The sequence below is a fragment of the Micropterus salmoides genome, unplaced genomic scaffold, assembly GCF_014851395.1.
Source record: "Micropterus salmoides isolate LMB-PRFRI ecotype aquatic unplaced genomic scaffold, ASM1485139v1 Ms_hic_scaffold_18, whole genome shotgun sequence".
Lineage (NCBI taxonomy): Eukaryota > Metazoa > Chordata > Actinopteri > Centrarchiformes > Centrarchidae > Micropterus > Micropterus salmoides.
Genome location: NW_024040928.1, coordinates 10,404,369 through 10,411,745, shown reverse-complemented (window position 1 = coordinate 10,411,745; position 7,377 = coordinate 10,404,369). Strand labels below are relative to the sequence as shown.

The window sequence follows — 7,377 nt, the reverse complement described above, 5'->3', positions numbered from 1 at the left end:
GGTTCCTGAGCACACTTCAGAATGAAGGAGAAAAGCCATCATCCTTTCTTCAGAGATTGCATGTGTGTCTGAGCATGACTATGAGGCGCGGAGGTGTTTCTGCGTCTGAGTTTGACAAGCAGCTTCTTAAACAATTCTGCCGCGGTTGCTGGGATAATGCCCTTATAGTTGACCTCCAACTACAGCAAAAGAAGGGGAGCCCGCCTTCCTTTGCAGAACTCCTGTTAATGTTAAGAACAGAGGAGGATAAACAGGCGGCAAAAGTTAGCCGTATGAGACAGCATTTGGGCACAGCCAAGCCTGCTCCTTGCGCCGCTAAGCAGCGTGTCATGTCTCATCTGCAAACAGTACATGCCACTGCTGAGTCTGAAATCGACATTTTAAAGAAACAAATAGCTGACATTACTGCTCAGGTCAGTAGTCTGAAACGTGATAACAACAAACAGGAACAACCTGCACGACAGAAAGCCAAGTCCCTTGCTGAGAGTGCTAAAGTCGAGGCCCGCCCTGTCAAAAAGAAAGTTTCTCAACATCAGAGTCCTGTTGCCAAGGTCCACAGCAAACCACGTCCATGGTACTGCTTCCAGTGTGGCGAGGATGGTCACATCGCTTCAGCTTGTGATAATGAGCCAAATCCTTCCCTTGTAGCTGCCAAGAAAAAACAGTTGAGAGAAAGGCAAGCTATCTGGGAGGCTTCTAATGTCCCTGAGGAAAAGCCTCATTTAAACTGATATCTGCTCCCATCGAGGGACACATGGGAGCCACACCTGACAAATCCTGTCCCAAACCTAAGAAGCCAGTCTTGAAGAGAGCTCAGCTCAGAGAGCACTCTGTTAAACTTCCACGAGGCCTCGTCGGAACAAAAACTACAGCTCAAGTTACTATTGCAGGGGAAACTGTTAACTGTATTTTGGATAGTGGGTCACAGGTGACTACTGTCCCCCAGTCCTTTTTTAAGCAGCATCTTTCAGAGCTGGCTATTCATCCACTGAATGATCTCCTTGACGTAGAGGGTGCTAACGGCCAACCAGTTCCCTACTTGGGATATATTGATCTTTCCATTACCTTTCCTAAAGACTTTGTAGGGTCTGAAATTGAAATCCACACACTGGCTTTGGTCATTCCCCACCTGCGCTCTGCAGCGCGGGAACAGGTGCTTATTGGCACCAACACTCTTGATGCGCTTTATGCTGATTTCATTACTGATCCTGCATGCTCTACTTTTCAGCCTTCATCAAATGGCTATCGAGCTGTTCTTAAAATCCTTGAAATGCGGCAGAAGACCTCAAACGGTGGTAACATTGGTTGGGCTAAGCTGCAAGGAAAGAGCCCTGAGGTTGTCCCTGCGCGGCAGTCAGTTGTTCTTGAAGGCTTGGTTAACATCTCCAGTGCTCACTCTGAGAAGTATGTCATCCTTGAGCAGCCGTCAGCCTCTTCCTTACCAGGTGGCCTATTGGTGTCGGCCAGCCTAATCAACCTGCCCATGAAACAACCCTGTAAATTGCCTGTTGTGTTGAAGAATGAGACTGACCATGACATTGTCATACCTCCTAAAACGGTATTGGCCGATGTTAATGCCATAGGGTGTGTCCTTCACAAAGAGCAAACGGTGAAAGAATCAACTCCACCTGAAACACAGAAAGATTCCCCTCAGTCTGAAAGTTTGAGCTTTAATTTTGGAGACTCTCCATTGCCCACTGAATGGAAGGAACGTGTGATAAACATGCTGAATTCTATGCCAGAAGTCTTTTCCCATCATGACCTGGATTTTGGGCACACAGATAAGGTCAAACACCACATCAAGCTCAATGATGAGACACCTTTTAAATACAGACCCCGACCAATACATCCCCATGACGTGGAGGCAGTAAGGAAACACCTTCAGGAGCTCCTCGACTCAGGAGTCATACGGGAATCAGAGTCCCCATTTGCTTCTCCCATCGTCGTTGTAAGGAAGAAGGATGGTTCTGTTCGTCTTTGTATAGACTTCAGAAAGCTAAACCTTCAGACCATCAAGGACGCGTATGCCCTCCCAAATCTAGAGGAGGCTTTTTCAGCCCTAGCAGGGTCGAAGTGGTTCTCCGTCCTTGATCTTAAGTCGGGGTATTACCAAATTGAAATGGAAGAATCTGACAAGCAGAAGACGGCATTTGTCTGTCCACTAGGATTCTGGGAATTCAACAGGATGCCCCAGGGAATCACAAATGCGCCGTCAACCTTCCAGCGACTTATGGAGAAGTGTATGGGGGAAATTAACCTGAAAGAGGTTTTAGTGTTCATTGACGACTTGATCATTTTCTCATCATCCTTGGAAGAACATGAGCAGCGCCTGAAGCGTGTACTGCAGCGACTAAAGGAATACGGATTGAAGTTGGCTCCAGAAAAATGCAAATTCTTCCAGACCTCTGTAAGATACCTTGGCCATGTAGTGTCAGAGCAGGGTGTAGAAACAGACCCAGAGAAGATTGTGGCCCTAACGTCTTGGCCTGTCCCCACTAACCTGAAAGAACTTAGGTCCTTTCTAGGCTTTGCTGGATATTACAGAAGGTTTATCCAAGGGTACTCTCAGATCGTCAAGCCCCTCAACGAACTAACTTCTGGGTATCCACCACTTAGAAAGGGAAGCAAAAAGCCTCAAAAGAGTGCTAGCCAAGAGTACCACAACCCGAAAGAGCCTCTTGGTCAGAGGTGGACATCCCTTTGTCAGGAAGCATTTGATTTGATAATTCAAAAGTTAACTTCAGCTCCTGTCCTGGGTTTTGCCAACCCCCAGCTTCCTTACATCCTGCATACGGATGCCAGCACCATCGGTTTGGGAGCCGCGTTGTATCAGCTCCAGGATGGCCAAATGAGAGCAATAGCCTTTGCAAGCCGAGGACTTTCGAAAAGTGAAATGAAGTATCCTGCCCATAAGCTAGAGTTCTTGGCCCTCAAATGGGCAGTCACTGAGAAATTCTCTGACTACTTATATGGTACGGACTTCAAAGTGGTAACTGACAGCAATCCGCTGACTTACATCTTAACATCTGCAAAACTTGATGCAACGAGTTACAGGTGGCTGTCAGCACTTTCCACTTACTCTTTCCAACTCCAGTATCGAGCCGGCAAGCAAAACCTAGATGCCGACGCACTGTCTCGCCGCTCTCATGGAGCACCAGAGGATGATCCCACATCTAGAAAAGAAAGTGAGAGAATCCGACAGTTTGCACTTCATCACCTGAGCAATGTTGAACCTTCACACACTGTTCCTCTTGATGTAGTCCAAGCTATCTGTGACCGACACACTGTCCAAATTGCTGAAGACAGCAATGATAAATTCCCAAACCACAGGGTAGCTTTAGTTGAGTCCCTTTCTCATCATTCCATGGCTATCCCAGACAGCTTTCAGGAAGAGCAAATTGATGGGTTTCCTCTCATCCCATCTCTTTCTGAGGATGAGCTAAGAGAAAAGCAGAGATCTGATCCTGCAATCAATGAGGTGATCATTCAAATGGAGACTGGTCAAACTCCACCTTCCCGTCTTAAGGTTGAACTGCCTGAACTCCCGTTGCTGTTGCGTGAGCTCAACCGGCTGGAGCTACACAATGGAGTGCTCTATCGAAGGAGACAAGATGGGCCCAATATCATCTTTCAGCTAGTGCTTCCTGAGGAGCTAAGATCAGTAGCACTAAAAAGCCTCCATGATGACATGGGCCACATGGGAGTTGAGCGGACTGTAGATCTAGCCAGAGCCAGATTTTATTGGCCAAAGATGTATATGGCTATTGAAAAGATGATTGGAACTTGTGAGCGTTGTGTACGCAGGAAGTCTCCACCTGAGAGAGCCGCACCACTGATGAATATAAAGACAAGTAGGCCTCTTGAATTGGTGTGTATGGATTTCTTGTCCTTGGAACCAGACCGATCCAACACAAAAGATATTTTGGTTATCACGGATCACTTCACTAAGTACGCTGTAGCTGTGCCAACACCCAACCAGCGAGCTCGCACCGTAGCAAAGAGTCTGTGGGAGAATTTCATAGGTCATTATGGCTTTCCAGAGCGACTACATAGCGACCAAGGCCCCGACTTTGAGTCAAAGACTATAAAAGAACTCTGTGAGCTCACTGGCACGAAGAAAGTGCGTACAACTCCATACCATCCGAGAGGAAATCCGGTTGAGAGATTCAATCGCACTCTCCTCCAAATGCTTGGTACACTAAGTCATCATGAAAAACAGCACTGGAAAGACTTTGTGAAACCTCTTGTCCATGCGTACAATTGTACGAAAAATGAAGTGACAGGATTCTCCCCCTATGAATTGATGTTTGGGAGACAACCAAGGCTTCCAATCGATCTAGCCTTTGGGTTGCCCATCAACACTGACAAGAAGTCACATTCTCAATATGTCAGTGACTTGAGGTTTCGCTTGGAAGAGAGCTACAAGATCGCTACTTCTAATGCACAGAAGAATGCAGATCGCAATAAAATGCGATTTGATAAACGGGTCGTCAATTCAACCCTGGAGGTGGGTGACAGAGTTCTTGTCCGCAATGTCAAGTTGCGCGGAAAGCACAAACTAGCGAATAAGTGGGAGGATGATGTGTACATTGTTGTCAAGAAAGCTGGTGACTTACCGGTCTACACAGTTAAGCCTGAAAGCAAAGATGGACCTGTGCGTACTGTACATCGCGACCTGCTCCTTGCTTGTGGCTTTCTGCCAGCAACAACTCTGACGGACGAGCCTCCCAAACAACCATCAGTCATGAGACGGAGGACAAGACAGAGTCCCATCAATGAGGGTGAGGAGGAGGAGTTTTCTGACTCAGAGGATATGCCTGCTTGGATATCTGTTCATCTTCCTACCCAAGAACCTGATGTGTTAATCACTGTTCATGAGACTCACGAGTTGAGCAATCCTTGTGAGACTACACAATGTAATGCACCTGATGTGTTTCCTACTCCTGTACCATCTGTGGTTAAATCCCTTGCAGAGGACAGTGACAAAGAATCCACACAGAACTTACCTGAACCTCCGGAGCCAGAGATTCAAGAGCCAGAACTTGTCAACTTACCTGAACCTGTGAACTCACCTTGTGGAGATATCCCACCTGAACATGACGATTTACCTGAATCTGACACCTTACCTGTTGATGATCCTCTGAACACATGTCAGCAGCCACCTGAGTTGTCGTCTCACATTAATGAGGAATTCCCTGTGTTGCCAGAAACAACATCCCCGGAAGAGGAGGGATCTGAAATGGCAAGCACTGTAACTGAACAGCCTAAACCAGCAGAAGCACAGAGTGACGGACCCCAAGTTGCTCAAACCCCTCTTCGTCGCTCTCATAGAACACATGGAAAGCCTGAGAGATTAAACTACACAAGATTAGGTAGCCCTTTATTGTTTGTGGCGAATGCCCTCTTCCAAGGTCTGAGTGAGGCGTTTGCAAGTTCCCTTCAGGGATTTGATTACTCAGACATACAGCCACAACCATCTTAGGCACTATAAACAAACTTGTGACTCCATCGCCACCCTGCATATGCACAGGGACGTGCATACCTTCAGAAGGGGAGGGTGTAACACAGATGAAATGATCTAGGTTTAAAAATAGGAAAAGCCTATAAAAATCTGAATGAGTGATTTTATTTTGAAATGCAACTTTAGAGATTATCTAAGGATTTTAAAGGGTTAAAATTCAGTTACCAGGGCAAAATAGACCGACAGGTTAGTTTGGCCAATCGGCTGACAGCAGGTAGGCCCGCCCACCTGCTCCCGCGTCTCTGGGAGCGAGCGAAAGTTTTTTTTTCCCCGCTGCTGTGTGTGTGGAGAGACAGAAGTGCTGCTGTAGAGGGTGAAAACGGAGAAACCTGGAGAAAATACAGCTAAAAAACGAACTACACTGAGGCTAACTTCAACACTACAAACGTGGTAGTTAACTGCTGTGAGAGTTTAGTTGTAAGTTCAGTGTTTAGATATAGCGCTTGAGACGACTACTAGCAGCGTCGGTAGCTTTGATGTCCGTAGGATTTCCCGCGACGCGCAGTCTTTGCTGATTCAAGAGCGAGGTAATTCATTTAAAACTGCTTTTGTTCATTCTTTATCACCTTACTGTGAAAGCTAATTTATTTTGCACTGAGAGAAAGTACTGAAAGTCGCATACGGTCTCGTATGTTTCGGTTTTAGAAGACCTTGTGGCTTTACTGGGCGCCGCCATTTTGGGTGTGTGTCCAGCCGCTCTGGTGAAATCGGTGAGAATGTTCACTTACTTTGCACCTTAAATTATTTATGTGCACTTAGTGAATATGAAGCTACAGTTTTAGTTGAACAAGCTGGTTTACTGTGTTGTTTAATGTGTAAACTCAGCTTACTTTATTTTGCACTTGCATCAAAACTTTAATTGTTCTAATGTGCAGCTTATCTGGTTGTGTGCAGCCAAGTTATTTATGTTTATATGCTGAATTTTGAGAGAGAGGCACAGAAAGTAAACACCCACAGTATGTATGTCATTGTGTATTGTGAATTTCATGTAGTGTATATTATTGCATGAGACTTAAGCAGTGAATATTTCTCTGACCCTGTCTGTTGACAGGTCAGGTTTTTTTTGTGTGCGTGCTTCTTTTTCCATTGTCTGGATTGGATCTGCGGATGAAAATTGATGGCGAGCCGTCCCTCTTGAATGATCGTGGGAGCCATTCCCTCTTCAGGATCACTGGACCTGTCCCGCTACTACTGCACTTTGCGGTGTGGTAGGCCCCACTACAACACAAAACCCCTTCACTCACCTTCACACTCCTTCCCCCACACACATCCATACACCAACCCTATGGAACTCTGAACTCTGACTTACCTTCGACAAATCCATTTTTTGTTTGGACTTTGGACTCACTTAAACAAACTCACCTGTTCACACCTTGGGACTGAGAATTTGGAGCTGAGTAGTAGGAATCATTCCTGCAATTAAGGGTTACTGTTGTACTGTGTGAATTCTATTGGATTGTATTATTGAACTGGATCTGAACAAACGTGAATGTGGTGTTATTAACAGAAATTCAGGTTAAAGGGTGCACCCGGGAATTTAATTATAGAACTACTTCAAAGAGTGAAATACTCACTTTAAATTTGGAAAGCAAGCATTTCATGCTGATGTCATAGCCTGATTGTGATATCAATAATTGCCTTATTCATTGCTTGTTTTATTATTGTACTTTTTCATTTTTGGTACCAACAAATATTTTTATTTTTATACATATCTTCAAATATAAGAAGCCGGCATTATCCTACATCTAATCCTTGGTCTCTGAGTCTCATTTTAAACACCTCACTTTTGCTCCAGCAGCCGAACCAACCGACTTAACCAACCAATCAGATCACGGCCCTACCCATAATCATTCCTG

At 45.5% G+C, this 7,377-nt stretch overlaps 1 long non-coding RNA gene across 2 annotated transcripts; it reads left to right on the top strand.

The window, feature by feature from the left end:
* Positions 1 to 5,627: 5,627 nt before the first annotated feature.
* LOC119909008 lies at positions 5,628 to 7,270 on the top strand. Of its 2 annotated transcripts, XR_005445363.1 has the most exons (3): positions 5,628 to 6,048; positions 6,167 to 6,231; positions 6,573 to 7,270. It is a non-coding gene; the product is annotated as an uncharacterized LOC119909008 (long non-coding RNA). The 2 variants fall into 2 exon arrangements; XR_005445362.1 differs by having other exon boundaries at positions 5,628 to 6,231.
* Positions 7,271 to 7,377: the final 107 nt, after the last annotated feature.